Source organism: Bombina bombina, chromosome 6, assembly GCF_027579735.1.
Source record: "Bombina bombina isolate aBomBom1 chromosome 6, aBomBom1.pri, whole genome shotgun sequence".
NCBI lineage: Eukaryota > Metazoa > Chordata > Amphibia > Anura > Bombinatoridae > Bombina > Bombina bombina.
Window position 1 is genome coordinate 897,036,152 of NC_069504.1, and position 15,687 is coordinate 897,051,838.

Here is a 15,687-nt window from a genome sequence, read left to right on the forward strand (position 1 = left end):
GTAAAAAAAACACACAATCCCCCCCCACATTACAACCCACCACCCACATACCCCTACTCTAACCCAAACCCCCTTAAATAAACCTAACACTACCCCCCTGAAGATCTCCCTACCTTGAGTCGTGTTCACCAAGCCGGGCTGAAGTCTTCATCCGATGGGGCAGAAGAGGACATCCAGACCGGCAGAAGTCTTCATCCAAGCGGGGCAAGAAGAGGTCTTCCATCCATCAGAAAAGTACAAAAAAACAAACAAACACTAAATTACCAAAAATAATAAAATATTACAATAATTTTAAACTAATTACACCTAATCTAAGCCCCCTACTAGCTATTAATATAGCTACAATATAACTAATAGTTACATTGTAGCTATTTTAGGATTTATATTTATTTTACAGGCAACTTTGTATTTATTTTAACTAGGTACAATAGCTATTAAATAGTTAAGAACTATTTAATAACTACCTAGCTAAAATAAATACAAATTTACCTGTAAAATAAATCCTAACCTAAGTTACAATTACACCTAACACTACACTGTCATTAAATTAACTAAATAAATGAATCCTATATAAAACTAAAGACTTACCTGTAAAATAAACCCTAAGGCCTAGATTTGGAGTTTGGCGGTAGATGGGCTGTTAACGCTACGCAGGCTTTTTTTCTGGCCGCACCATAAAATTAACTCTGGTATCGAGAGTTCAAAAAAATGCTGCGTTAGGCTCCAAAAAAGGAGCGTAGAGCATTTTTACCGCAAATGCAACTCTCGATACCAGAGTTGCTTACGGACGCGGCCAGCCTCAAAAACGTGCTCGTGCACGATTCTCCCATAGGAAACAATGGGGCTGTTTGAGCTGAAAAAAAACCTAACACCTGCAAAAAAGCAGCGTTCAGCTCCTAACGCAGCCCCATTGTTTCCTATGGGGAAACACTTCCTACGTCTGCACCTAACACCCTAACATGTACCCCGAGTCTAAACACCCCTAACCTTACACTTATTAACCCCTAATCTGCCGCCCCCGCTATCGCTGACCCCTGCATTATATTATTAACCCCTAATCTTCCGCTCCGTAAACCGCCGCTACTTACATTATCCCTATGTACCCCTAATCTGCTGCCCCTAACACCGCCGACCCCTATATTATATTTATTAACCCCTAATCTGCCCCCCTCAATGTCGCCGACACCTGCCTACACTTATTAACCCCTAATCTGCCGAGCGGACCTGAGCGCTACTATAATAAAGTTCTTAACCCCTAATCCGCCTCACTAACACTATCATAAATAGTATTAACCCCTAATCTGCCCTCCCTAACATCGCCGACACCTAACTTCAATTATTAACCCCTAATCTGCCGACCGGAGCTCACCGCTATTCTAATAAATGTATTAACCCCTAAAGCTAAGTCTAACCCTAATACTAAAACCCCCCTAAATTAAATATAATTTAAATCTAACGAAATTAATTATCTCTTATTAAATAAATTATTCCTATTTAAAGCTAAATACTTACCTGTAAAATAAATCCTAATATAGCTACACTATAAATTATAATTATATTGTAGCTATTTTAGGATTAATATTTATTTTACAGGCAACTTTGTAATTATTTTAACCAGGTACAATAACTATTAAATAGTTAAGAACTATTTAATAGTTACCTAGTTAAAATAATAACAAAATTACCTGTAAAATAAGTCCTAACCTAAGTTATAATTAAACCTAACACTACCCTATCAATAAATTAATTAAATAAAATACCTACAATTACCTACAATTAACCTAACACTACACTATCAATAAATAAAATAAATACAATTTCTACAAATAACTACAATTACATAAACTAACTAAAGTACAAAAAATAAAAAAGAACTAAGTTACAAAAAATTAAAAAATATTTACAAACATAAGAAAAATATTACAACAATTTTAAACTAATTACACCTACTCTAAGCCCCCTAATAAAATAACAAAGACCCCCAAAATAAAAAAATGCCCTACCCTATTCTAAATTAATAAATTTAAAAGCTCTTTTACCTTACCAGCCCTGAACAGGGCCCTTTGCGGGGCATGCCCCAAGAAATTCAGCTCTTTTGCCTGTAAAAAAAAACATACAATACCCCCCCCAACATTACAACCCACCACCCACATACCCCTAATCTAACCCAAACCCCCCTTAAATAAACCTAACACTAAGCCCCTGAAGATCATCCTACCTTGTCTTCACCATACCAGGTTCACCGATCGGTCCAGAAGAGCTCCTCCGATGTCCTGATCCAAGCCCAAGCGGGGGGCTGAAGAGGTCCATGATCCGGCTGAAGTCTTCATCCAAGCGGGCCAGAAGAGGTCTTCCATCCGATTGAAGTCTTCATCCAAGCGGCATCCATCCGGAGCGAAGCGGCAGCATCCTGAAGACCTCCACAGCGGAACATCCATCCTGGCCGACGACTGAACGACGAATGACGGTTCCTTTAAATGACGTCATCCAAGATGGCGTCCCTCGAATTCCGATTGGCTGATAGGATTCTATCAGCCAATCGGAATTAAGGTAGGAATATTCTGATTGGCTGATGGAATCAGCCAATCAGAATCAACTTCAATCCGATTGGCTGATCCAATCAGCCAATCATATTGAGCTCGCATTCTATTGGCTGATCGGAACAGCCAATAGAATGCGAGCTCAATCTGATTGGCTGATCGGATCAGCCAATCGGATTGAACTTGATTCTGATTGGCTGATTCCATCAGCCAATCAGAATATTCCTACCTTAATTCCGATTGGCTGATAGAATCCTATCAGCCAATCGGAATTCGAGGGACGCCATCTTGGGTGACGTCATTTAAAGGAACCGTCATTCGTCGTTCAGTCGTCGGCCAGGATGGATGTTCCGCGGTGGAGGTCTTCAGGATGCTGCCGCTTCGCTCCGGATGGATGCCGCTTGGATGAAGACTTCAATCGGATGGAAGACCTCTTCTGGCCCGCTTGGATGAAGACTTCAGCCGGATCATGGACCTCTTCAGCCCCCCGCTTGGGCTTGGATCAGGACATCGGAGGAGCTCTTCTGGACCGATCGGTGAACCTGGTATGGTGAAGACAAGGTAGGATGATCTTCAGGGGCTTAGTGTTAGGTTTATTTAAGGGGGGTTTGGGTTAGATTAGGGGTATGTGGGTGGTGGGTTGTAATGTTGGGGGGGGTATTGTATGTTTTTTTTTACAGGAAAAAGAGCTGAATTTCTTGGGGCATGCCCCGCAAAGGGCCCTGTTCAGGGCTGGTAAGGTAAAAGAGCTTTTAAATTTATTAATTTAGAATAGGGTAGGGCATTTTTTTATTTTGGGGGTCTTTGTTATTTTATTAGGGGGCTTAGAGTAGGTGTAATTAGTTTAAAATTGTTGTAATATTTTTCTTATGTTTGTAAATATTTTTTTATTTTTTTGTAACTTAGTTATTTTTTATTTTTTGTACTTTAGTTAGTTTATGTAATTTTAGTTATTTGTAGAAATTGTATTTAATTTATTTATTGATAGTGTAGTGTTAGGTTTTATTGTAGGTAATTGTAGGTATTTTATTTAATTAATTTATTGATAGGGTAGTGTTAGGTTTAATTATAACTTAGGTTAGGACTTATTTTACAGGTAATTTTGTTATTATTTTAACTAGGTAACTATTAAATAGTTCTTAACTATTTAATAGCTATTGTACCTGGTTAAAATAATTTCAAAGTTGCCTGTAAAATAAATATTAATCCTAAAATAGCTACAATATAATTATAATTTATAGTGTAGCTATATTAGGATTAATTTTACAGGTAAGTATTTAGCTTTAAATAGGAATAATTTATTTAATAAGAGTTAATTAATTTCGTTAGATTTAAATTATATTTAAGTTAGGGGGGTGTTAGTGTTAGGGTTAGACTTAGCTTTAGGGGTTAATCCATTTATTATAGTAGCGATGAGCTCCGGTCGTCAGATTAGGGGTTAATAATTGAAGTTAGGTGTCGGCGATGTTAGGGAGGGCAGATTAGGGGTTAATACTATTTATTATAGGGTTAGTGAGGCGGATTAGGGGTTAATAACTTTATTATAGTAGCGCTCAGGTCCGCTCGGCAGATTAAGGGTTAATAAGTGTAGGCAGGTGTCGGCGACGTTGAGGGGGGCAGATTAGGGGTTAATAAATATAATATAGGGGTCGGCGGTGTTAGGGGCAGCAGATTAGGGGTACATAAGGATAACGTAGGTGGCGGCGCTTTGCGGTCGGCAGATTAGGGGTTAATTATTGTAAGTAGCTTGCGGCGACGTTGTGGGGGGCAGGTTAGGGGTTAATAAATATAATACAGGGGTCGGCGGGGTTAGGGGCAGCAGATTAGGGGTACATAAGTATAACGTAGGTGGCGGTCGGCAGATTAGGGGTTAAAAAAATTTAATCGAGTGGCGGCGATGTGGGGGGACCTCAGTTTAGGGGTACATAGGTAGTTTATGGGTGTTAGTGTACTTTAGGGTACAGTAGTTAAGAGCTTTATGAACCGGCGTTAGCCCAGAAAGCTCTTAACTCCTGCTTTTTTCCTGCGGCTGGAGTTTTGTCGTTAGAGCTCTAACGCTCACTTCAGAAACGACTCTAAATACCGGAGTTAGGAAGATCCCATTGAAAAGATAGGATACGCAATTGACGTAAGGGGATCTGCGGTATGGAAAAGTCGCGGCTGAAAAGTGAGCGTTAGACCCTATTTTGAGTGACTCCAAATACCGGCGGTAGCCTAAAACCAGCGTTAGGAGCCTCTAACGCTGGTTTTCACGGCTAACGCCGAACTCTAAATCTAGGCCTAATATAGCTACAATATAACTAATAGTTACATTGTAGCTATTTTAGCATTTATATTTATTTTACAGGCAACTTTGTATTTATTTTAACTAGGTACAATAGCTATTAAATAGATATTTACTGTTTAATAGCTACCTAGTTAAAATAATTACAAAATTACCTGTAAAATAAATCCTAACCTTAGTTACAATTAAACCTAACACTACACTATCATTAAATAAATTAACTACAAGTACCTACAATTAAATACAATGAAATAAACTAAACTAAAGTACAAAAAACAAACACTAAATTACAAAAAATAAAAAAAATTACAAGAATTTTAAACTAATTACACCTAATCTAAGCCCCCTAATAAAATAACAAAGCCCCCCAAAATAAAAAAATGCCCTACCCTATACTAAATTACAAAAGTAATCAGCTCTATTACCTTACCAGCCCTTAAAAGGGCCTTTTGCGGGGCATGCCCCATAGAAAACAGCTCTTTTGCCTGTAAAGAAAACCACAATACCCCCCCCATATTACAACCCACCACCCACGTACCCCTACTCTAACCCAAACCCCCCTTAAATAAACCTAACACTACCCCCCTGAAGATCTCCCTACCGTGTCTTCACCCAGCGGGCCGAAGTCTTCATCCGATTGGGCAGAAGAGGACATCCAGACCGGCAGAAGTCTTCATCCAAGCGGGGCAAGAAGAGGTCTTCCATCCATCAGAAGTCTTGATCCAGGCGGCATCTTCTCTGTTCATCCATCCGGAGCGGAGCGGCAGAATCCTGAAGACATCCCACGTCACTTAGTCGTCGGATCAAGAAAGAAGAGGATGCTCTGCGTGGGATGTCTTCAGGATTCTGCCGCTCCGCTCCGGATGGATGAACAGAGAAGATGCCGCCTGGATCAAGACTTCTGATGGATGGAAGACCTCTTCTTGCCCCGCTTGGATGAAGACTTCTGCCGGTCTGGATGTCCTCTTCTGCCCGATCGGATGAAGACACGGTAGAGAGATCTTCAGGGGGGTAGTGTTAGGTTTATTTAAGGGGGGTTTGGGTTAGAGTAGGGGTATGTGGGTGGTGGGTTGTAATGTGGGGGGGGTATTGTGTTTTTTTTTACAGGCAAAAGAGCTGTTTTCTTTGGGGCATGCCCCCGCAAAAGGCCCTTTTAAGGGCTGGTAAGGTAATAGAGCTGATTACTTTTGTAATTTAGTATAGGGTAGGGCATTTTTTTATTTTGGGGGGCTTTGTTATTTTATTAGGGGGCTTAGATTAGGTGTAATTAGTTTAAAATTCTTGTAATTTTTTTTATTTTTTGTACTTTAGTTTAGTTTATTTCATTGTATTTAATTGTAGGTACTTGTAGTTAATTTATTTAATGATAGTGTAGTGTTAGGTTTACTTGTAACTTAGGTTAGGATTTATTTTACAGGTAATTTTGTAATTATTTTAACTAGGTAGCTATTAAACAGTAAATATCTATTTAATAGCTATTGTACCTAGTTAAAATAAATACAAAGTTGCCTGTAAAATAAATATAAATGCTAAAATAGCTACATTGTAACTATTAGTTATATTGTAGCTATATTAGGGTTTATTTTACAGGTAAGTCTTTAGTTTTATATAGGATTCATTTATTTAGTTAATTTAATGACAGTGTAGTGTTAGGTGTAATTGTAACTTAGGTTAGGATTTATTTTACAGGTAAATTTGTATTTATTTTAGCTAGGTAGTTATTAACTAGTTATTAACTATTTAATAGCTATTGTACCTAGTTAAAATAAATACAAAGTTGCCTGTAAAATAAATATAAATCCTAAAATAGCTACAATGTAACTATTAGTTATATTGTAGCTATATTAATAGCTAGTAGGGGGCTTAGATTAGGTGTAATTAGTTTAAAATTATTGTAATATTTTATTATTTTTGGTAATTTAGTGTTTGTTTGTTTTTTTGTACTTTTCTGATGGATGGAAGACCTCTTCTTGCCCCGCTTGGATGAAGACTTCTGCCGGTCTGGATGTCCTCTTCTGCCCCATCGGATGAAGACTTCGGCCCAGCTTGGTGAACACGACTCAAGGTAGGGAGATCTTCAGGGGGGTAGTGTTAGGTTTATTTAAGGGGGGTTTGGGTTAGAGTAGGGGTATGTGGGTGGTGGGTTGTAATGTGGGGGGGGATTGTGTTTTTTTTTTTACAGGCCAAAGAGCTGTTTTCTTTGGGGCATGCCCCGCAAAGGGCCCTGTTCAGGGCTGGTAAGGTAATAGAGCTGTTAACTTTTGTAATTTAGTATAGGGTAGGGCATTTTTTTTTATTTTGGGGGGCTTTGTTATTTTATTAGGGGGCTTAGATTAGGTGTAATTAGTTTAAAATTCTTGTAATATTTTTTTATTTTTTGTAATTTAGTGGGGGTTTTTTGTACTTTAGTTTATTTAATTGTAGATAATTGTAGGTACTTGTAGTTAATTTATTTAATGATAGTGTAGTGTTAGGTTTAATAGTAACTTAGGTTAGGATTTATTTTACAGGTAATTTTGTAATTATTTTAACTAGGTAGCTATTAATTAGTCAATAACTATTTAATAGCTATTGTACCTAGTTAAAATAAATACAAAGTTGCCTGTAAAATAAATATAAATGCTAAAATAGCTACAATGTAACTATTAGTTATATTGCAGCTATATTAGGGTTTATTTTACAGGTAAGTATTTAGTTTTAAATATGATTCATTTATTTAATTAATTAAATGATAGTGTAGTGTTAGGTGTAATTGTAACTTAGGTTAGGATTTATTTTACAGGTAAATTTGTATTTATTTTAGCTAGGTAGTTATTAAATAGTTATTAACTATTTAATAACTATTGTACCTAGTTAAAATAAATACAAAGTTGCCTGTAAAATAAAAATAAATCCTAAAATAGCTACAATGTAACTATTAGTTATATTGCAGCTATCTTAGGGTTTATTTTACAGGTAAGTCTTTAGTTTTAAATAGGATTCATTTATTTAACTATAGTAAACTTATTTCGTTTTATTTAAATTATATTTAAGTTAGGGGGTGTTAGTGTTAGGGTTAGACTTAGGTTTAGGGGTTAATAACCTTATTATGGTAGCGGCGACGTTGGGGGCGGGAGATTAGGGGTTAATAATTGTAGGTAGGTGGCGGCGATGTTGGGGAGGGCAGATTAGGGGTTAATAAAATGTATTATAGTGTTTGTGAGGCGGGAGTGCGGCGGTTTAGGGGTTAATACATTTATTATAGTGGCGGCGATTTGCGGTCGGCAGATTAGGGGTTAATACTTGTAGTTAGATTGTGGCGACATTGGGGGGCAGATTAGGGGTTAATAACTATAATGTAGGGGTCGGCGGTGTTAGGGACACCAGATTAGGGGTTAATAGCTATAATGTAGGCGATGGCGATATCGGGTCGGCAGATTAGGGGTTAATACTTGTAGTTAGATTGTGGCGACGTTGGGGGGGCAGATTAGGGGTTAATAACTATAATGTAGGGGTCGGCGGTGTTAGGGACACCAGATTAGGGGTTAATAGCTATAATGTAGGCGGCGGCGATATCGGGTCAGCAGATTAGGGGTTAATACTTGTAGTTAGATTGCGGCGACGTTGGGGGGGCAGATTAGGGGTTAATAACTATAATGTAGGGGTCGGCGGTGTTAGGGACAGCAGATTAGGGGTTAATAGCTATAATGTAGGCGGCGGCGATATCGGGTCGGCAGATTAGGGGTTAATACTTGTAGTTAGATTGCGGCGACGTTGGGGGGGCAGATTAGGGGTTAATAACTATAATGTAGGGGTCGGCGGTGTTAGGGACACCAGATTAGGGGTTAATAGCTATAATGTAGGCGGCGGCGATATCGGGTCGGCAGATTAGGGGTTAATACTTGTAGTTAGATTGCGGCGACATTGGGGGGGCAGATTAGGGGTTAATAACTATAATGTAGGGGTCGGCGGTGTTAGGGACAGCAGATTAGGGGTTAATAGCTATAATGTAGGTGGCGGCGATATTCGGTCGGCAGATTAGGGGTTAATAAAATAATGCAGGTGTCAGCGATAGCGGGGGCGGCAGATTAGGGGTTAATAAGTGTTAGATTAGGGGTGTTTAGAGACTCGGGGTACATGTTAGGTTGTTAGGTGCAGACTTAGTGTTTCCCCATAGGAAACAATGGGGCTGCGGTGTTAGTTTTTTTTCAGCCATAACTCCCATTGTTTCCTATGGGGAAATGCCGAATTTTACCCAGCTAATTCGGATTTATTCGGAGATACGGCAGCTATTTCGGATTCATTCGGTAGATTCGGAAGTATTTTAATTCGGAAATCCGAATCGATCCGAATCTCCGAATTTACTGAATTTTCTGAATTTCCGAATAAATCCGAAACGAACCGCACATGTCTAATACGGGCTATTGTTGTCACATGTACCACATAGCCAGTACTTGCCTGATATTCCTGCAGCTCCTTTAATGTTGCTGTAGGCCTCTTGGCAGCCTCCCAGACCAGTTTTCTTCTCGCCTTTTCATCAATTTTGGAGGGACATCCAGTTCTTGGTAATGTCACTGTTGCACCATATTTTCTTCACTTGAGGATGATTGTCTTCACTGTGTTCCATGGTATATCTAATGCCTTGGAAATTCTTTTGTACCCTTCTCCTGACTGATACCTTTTAACAATGAGATCCCTCTGATGCTTTAGAAGCTCTCTGCGGACCATGGCTTTTGCTGTAGGATGTGACTAACAAAATGTCAGGAAAGACCTACTAGAACAGCTGAAATTTATTTGGGGTTAATCAGAGGCACTTTAAATGATGACAGGTGTATGCTAACTCCTATTTAACATGATTTTGAATGTGATTGCTTAATTCTGAACACAGCTACATCCCCAGTTATAATAGGGTGTTCACACTTATGCAACCATATTATTTTATTTTTTTATTTTTATTTCCCTTTTCCTAAAAGATTTCAGTTTGTTTTTCAATTGAGTTGTACAGTTTATAGGTCACATTAAAGTGGGAAAAGTTCTGAAATGATTTATCTTTGTCTAATTTTTTTACATCACAGAAACCTGACATTTTAACAGGGGTGTGTAGACTTTTTATATCCACTGTATGTATATATATATATATATATATATATATATATATATATATATATATACTTGTGTTTGTGTGTGTGTATATATATATATGTATATATATATATATATATACTTACTGTATGTATATATATATATATATATATATATATATATATATATATATATATAGATATACACAGTATCTCACAAAAGTGAGTACACCCCTCACATTTTTGTAAATATTTTATTTATCTTTTCATGTGACAACACTGAAGAAATTACATTTTGCTACAATGTCAAGTAGTGAGTGTACAGCCTGTATAACAGTGTAAATTTGGTGCCTTTTATTATGAGGCCTCGCTGTTTCTGACTATCTGTGTTGAGTGACTTTGCCGCTCTTTGGTCACACCCAAGCGATTGCAATTGGTGCGATCCCTCTAGTAGGCGTTTTTTGTTGATCTGATGCTGTATCTTATACGATCTGAGTATTTGAATGTTTTGTTCTGGTTTTTATATGCCTTTTAGCGTTGTCTATAACTGATCTAACCACAGGGCTGGAGATGGACACCACTGTACTCTATCACACATATCATATTTTAACATATCTTATTTGAACATAGATTCTCTGTTGTTCACACCTGTTTTCATTCTATTTTAGCAATTTTTGCACACGGACAGCCTTGATTGGTTGTGATTAGGGGGAGGGTTTTACAGGCCTTTAAAAGTTTTGTTTTTGCGCATGTTGTTTGTCTGAGGAAGGGACAGCATTTGGTCCCGAAACATCACCAAATAAAGTTTTTTGCCACAGTTGTCTGATTCAAGTACCACTATAGCACCCTGGCAGATGCAGTTTGAAGGTTAGTGCATACATATCACTAGCTTATATATATATATATATATATATATATATATATATATATATATATATATATGTGTGTGTGTGTGTATACATATATACAGTATATATATATATGTGTGTATACATATATATATATGTGTGTGTATACATATATATATACAGTATATGTGTACAAACTCCTTCCAACAGCTGATGAGAATACGAGCAATTATATGATGATTTTCTGTCTTTTTGGGTATATACCTGGACAAGAAAGTTCATACCAAGACAAGAGAACCAAGCTCCAAGAGGCAACAAGCCCAGGAAGTTTTCTAAGAAAACCAGCACAAAGGGGACCCACATCCCATTCTACTCCAAGAGGCAGCAAAACTATACAGATCAGAATACCTAGGACTCATCCTATCATCAGATACATCCTCCAATGCGGCAAACTTACCTCATAGGATTGAGGTAACTTTTGGTAAGGGTATCTAATACTCCTACACTACACCTGGATCTCCATATCTTATCTAAGACTTTAATATACAAGCGTATGACCATATATATTTTTTCCCCTTATCTATTTTTACCAACCAACACTGTCGAGACTCTATAATATATACAGTTTTTAAGAAAATCTATAAGCGCTGTTTATCCTTTCATACATATCCTCCTATATTGTATAGACTTAGTCTATTACACAATATTTGTACTCTAATAGCTGCTCTATGAGATTTTCAGACCTCTGACTGGCGCATCTTATTAGAGTAACGCTTGTTTCTACTCACTGACACTGAGTGGTAACATTCTACTTATATCTAGACATATATATATATATATATTTGGATAATGGCGATGTGAACAACCACACACACAAACTAACAGATAGATTACGAGTTGTGCGTTAAGGTAAAAAAGCAGCGTTAACAGGTCCTAACGCTGCTTTTTTACGCCCCCTGCTATTACGAGTCTTGCAGGTTTAGGGGCACCGCACACTTCTTTGGCCTTACCGCAAAACGACTTATGTGAACTTCGTAAAGTCTTTTTTTCTATGGGACTTCCATAGCGCTGGTATTACGAGTCTGTCCTGGGAGGCCAAAAAGTCAGCGGTACACCCTCTACCTCCAAGATCCCTAACGCATTCTAAAGTCAGTAGTTCAGAGTTTTATGGTACAACGCTGTAGCATAAAACTCATAACTAAAGTGCTAAAAAGTACACTAACACCCATAAACTACCTATTAACCCCTAAACCGAGGCCCTCCCGCATCGCAAATACTAAAATAAAATTTTTAACCCCTAATCTGCCGCTCTGGACATCGCCGCCACTATAATAAACATATAGTTAAATAATATTAACCCCTAATCTGCTATCCCTAACATCGCCACCAACTACCTACATTTATTAACCCCTAATCTGCCATCCCCAACATCGCCTCCACTATATTAAATGTATTAACCCCTAAATCTAAATCTAAGTCTAACCCTAACACCCCCTAACTTAAATATAATTTAAATAAATCTAAATAAAACCTACTATAATTAACTAAATTATTCCTATTTAAAACTAAATACTTACCTATAAAATAAACCCTAAGCTAGCTACAATATAACTAATAGTTACATTGTATCTAGCTTAGGGTTTATTTTTATTTTATAGGAAAGTTTGTATTTATTTTAACTAGGTACAATAGTTATTAAATAGTTATTAACTATTTAATAACTACCTAGCTAAAATAAATACAAATTGACCTGTAAAATAAAACCTAACCTAAGTTACACTAACACCTAACACTACACTACAATTAAATAAATTAACTAAATTAAATACAATTAAATAAATTAAATTAAATTAGCTAAATCACAAAAAAACACACTAAATTACAGAAAATAAAAAACAAATTACAGATCTTTAAACTAATTACACCTAATCTAATAGCCCTATCAAAATAAAAAAAGCCCCCCCAAAATAAAAAAAAAAACCCTAACCTAAACGAAACTATCAATAGCCCTTAAAAGGGCCTTTTGCGGGGCATTGCCCCAAAGTAATCAACTCTTTTACCTGTAAAAAGAAAAAATCCAAAAAAACCCCCAACAGTAAAACCCACCACCCACACAACCAACCCCCCCAAAAAAATACTAACTAAAAAAACCTAAGCTCACCATTGCCCTGAAAAGGGCATTTGGATGGGTATTGCCCATAAAAGGGCAGTTAGCTCTATTGCAGGCCCAAACCCTAACCTAAAAATAAAACCCACCCAATACACCGTAAAAAAAAACTAACACTAACCCCCTGAAGATCGACTTACAGTTCTGAAGACCGGACATCCATCCTCAAGGAAGCGGCAGAAGTCTTCATCCAAGCCGGGCCAAAGTCCTCAACGAAGCCGGGAGAAGTCTTCATCAAAGCCGGGCGAAGTGGTTCTCCAGACGGGCAGAAGTCTTCATCAGATGGCATCTTTGCTCTTCATCCATCCGACACAGAGCGGGTCCATCTTCAAGACATCCGACGCAGAGCATCCTCTTCATCCGGAGTCTTCTTACTGAATGAAGGTACCTTTAAGTGATGCCATCCAAGATGGCGTCCCTTAGATTCCGATTGGCTGATTGGAACAGCCAATAGAATGCAAGCTCAATCCTATTGGCTGATTGCATCAGCCAATAGGATTTTTTTCTACCTTAATTCCGATTGGCTGATAAAATTCTATCAGCCAATCGGAATCTAAGGGACGCCATCTTGGATGATGTCACTTAAAGGTACCTTCATTCTGTAAAAAGACTCCGGATGTAGAGGATGCTCTGCGTCGGATGTCTTGAAGATGGACCCGCTCCCCGTCGGATGGATGAAGATAGAAGATGCAGTCTGGATGAAGACTTCTGCCCGTCTGGAGGACCACTTCGCCCGGCTTGGATGAAGACTTCTCCCGGCTTCGTTGAGGACTTCGGCCCGGCATAGATAAAGACTTCTGTCGCTTACTTTAGGATGGATGTCCGGTCTTCAGAACTGTAAGTCGATCTTCAGGGGGTTAGTGTTAGGTTTTTTAAGGGTGTATTGGGTGGGTTTTATTTTTAGGTTAGGGTTTGGGCCTGCAATAGAGCTAACTGCCCTTTTAAGGGCAATGCCCATCCAAATGCCCTTTTCAGGGCAATGGGGAGCTTAGGTTTTTTTAGTTAGTATTTTAGTTGGGAGGTTGCTTGTGTGGGTGGTGGGTTTTACTGTTGGGGGGGTTGTTTGGATTTTTTTTACAGGTAAAAGAGCTGATTACTTTGGGGCAATGCCCAGCAAAAAGCCATTTTAAGGGCTATTCATAGTTTAGTTTAGGCTAGGGTTTTTTATTTTGGGGGGCGCTTTTTTTATTTTGATAGGGCTATTAGATTAGGTGTAATTATTTTTAATTTAGGTAAGTTATTTAATTGTAGTGTAGTATAAGGTGTTAGTGTAACTTAGGTTAGATTTTATTTTACAGGTACTTTTGTATTTATTTTAGCTAGGTAGTTATTAAATAGTTAATAACTATTTAGTAACTATTCTACCTAGTTAAAATTAATACAAACTTGCCTGTAAAATAAAAATAAACCCTAAGCTAGCTACAATGTAACTATTAGTTATATTGTAGCTAGTTTAGGATTTGTTTTATAGGTAAGTGTTTAGTTTTAAATAGGAATTATTTAGGTAATAATATTAATTTTTATGTAGATTTATTGTAATTATATTTAATTTAGTGGCTATTAGGGTTAGGGTTAGACTTAGGTTTAGGGGTTAATACATTTAGTATAGTGGCGGCGACGTTGGGGGCGGCACATTAGGGGTTAATAAATGTAGGTAGGTGGCGGTTATGTTAGGGATGGCAGATTAGGGGTTAATAATATTTAACTAATGTTTGCGAGGCAGGAGTGCGGTGGTTTAGGGGTTAATCAGGGACAAAACTACAGGGGGTGCAGAGGTCGCAATTGCGACTGGGCCCCCAGCTTAAAAAATAATAATTTTTTTTACAATAAAAAACGTTGACCTGCCACTGCCTGCACTGATATCATGTGAGTGTGACATGATGCTTCACTAGTGTCTCTGACTACAGGGGTTAGTGTTTCTGTTTTACCCATTGGTGTGTGTATATTTGTGTGTGACTGTGTGTGTATTTATATATGTATGTATGTGTGTGTGACTGTGTGTGTATTTATGCATGTATGTATGTGTGTGTATGTTTGTGGAACCAGCAAATTACAGACCTGGTTACTACAGCATGGGGGGGGGGGCGGGGGTAAACAGTGTCAGTCTATACAGTACCACTATATACAGTACGGGGGGGCTCGACCATGTCACAGACTACTGTGGTCACTTTATAAAGTACTGGGATGGGTAGGGTCAGGCCAGCCATCTCACTGGCAGATTACAGACTGTGTCACTGACTCACTATATACAGTACTGGTGGGTTAAGCAGTGTCACTATGTACAGTAATAGGGGGTCAGACCATCTCACAGACTGTGGGCACAGGGTACCTCCTTTGCAGACATGTAACCTGATTCACATTTTTTTTTCTGTGTTAAATGTAAAAAAATAAATAAATATGTATCAAATTCACTTTTTTGGGGTGGGGGTCCCTTCTTAGATTCTTGCACCTGGGCCCTGTGGTTTCTAGTTACACCTCTAGGGTTAATATGTTTATTATAGTGGCGGCGACGTTGGGGGCGGCAGATTAGGGGTTAATAAATGTAGGTAGGTTGCACCGACATTGGGGGAGGGAGATTAGGGGTTAATAAATATAATGTAGGTGTCAGTGATGTTGGGGGCAGCAGATTAGGGGTTCATAAGTATAATGTAGGTGGCAGCGGTGTCCGGAGCTGCAGATTAGGGGTTAATAAGCATAATGTAGGTGGCGACGATGTCGGGGCGACAGATTAGGGGTTAATAAGTGTAAGATTAGGGGTGTTTAGACTCAGGGTTCATGTTAGGGTGTT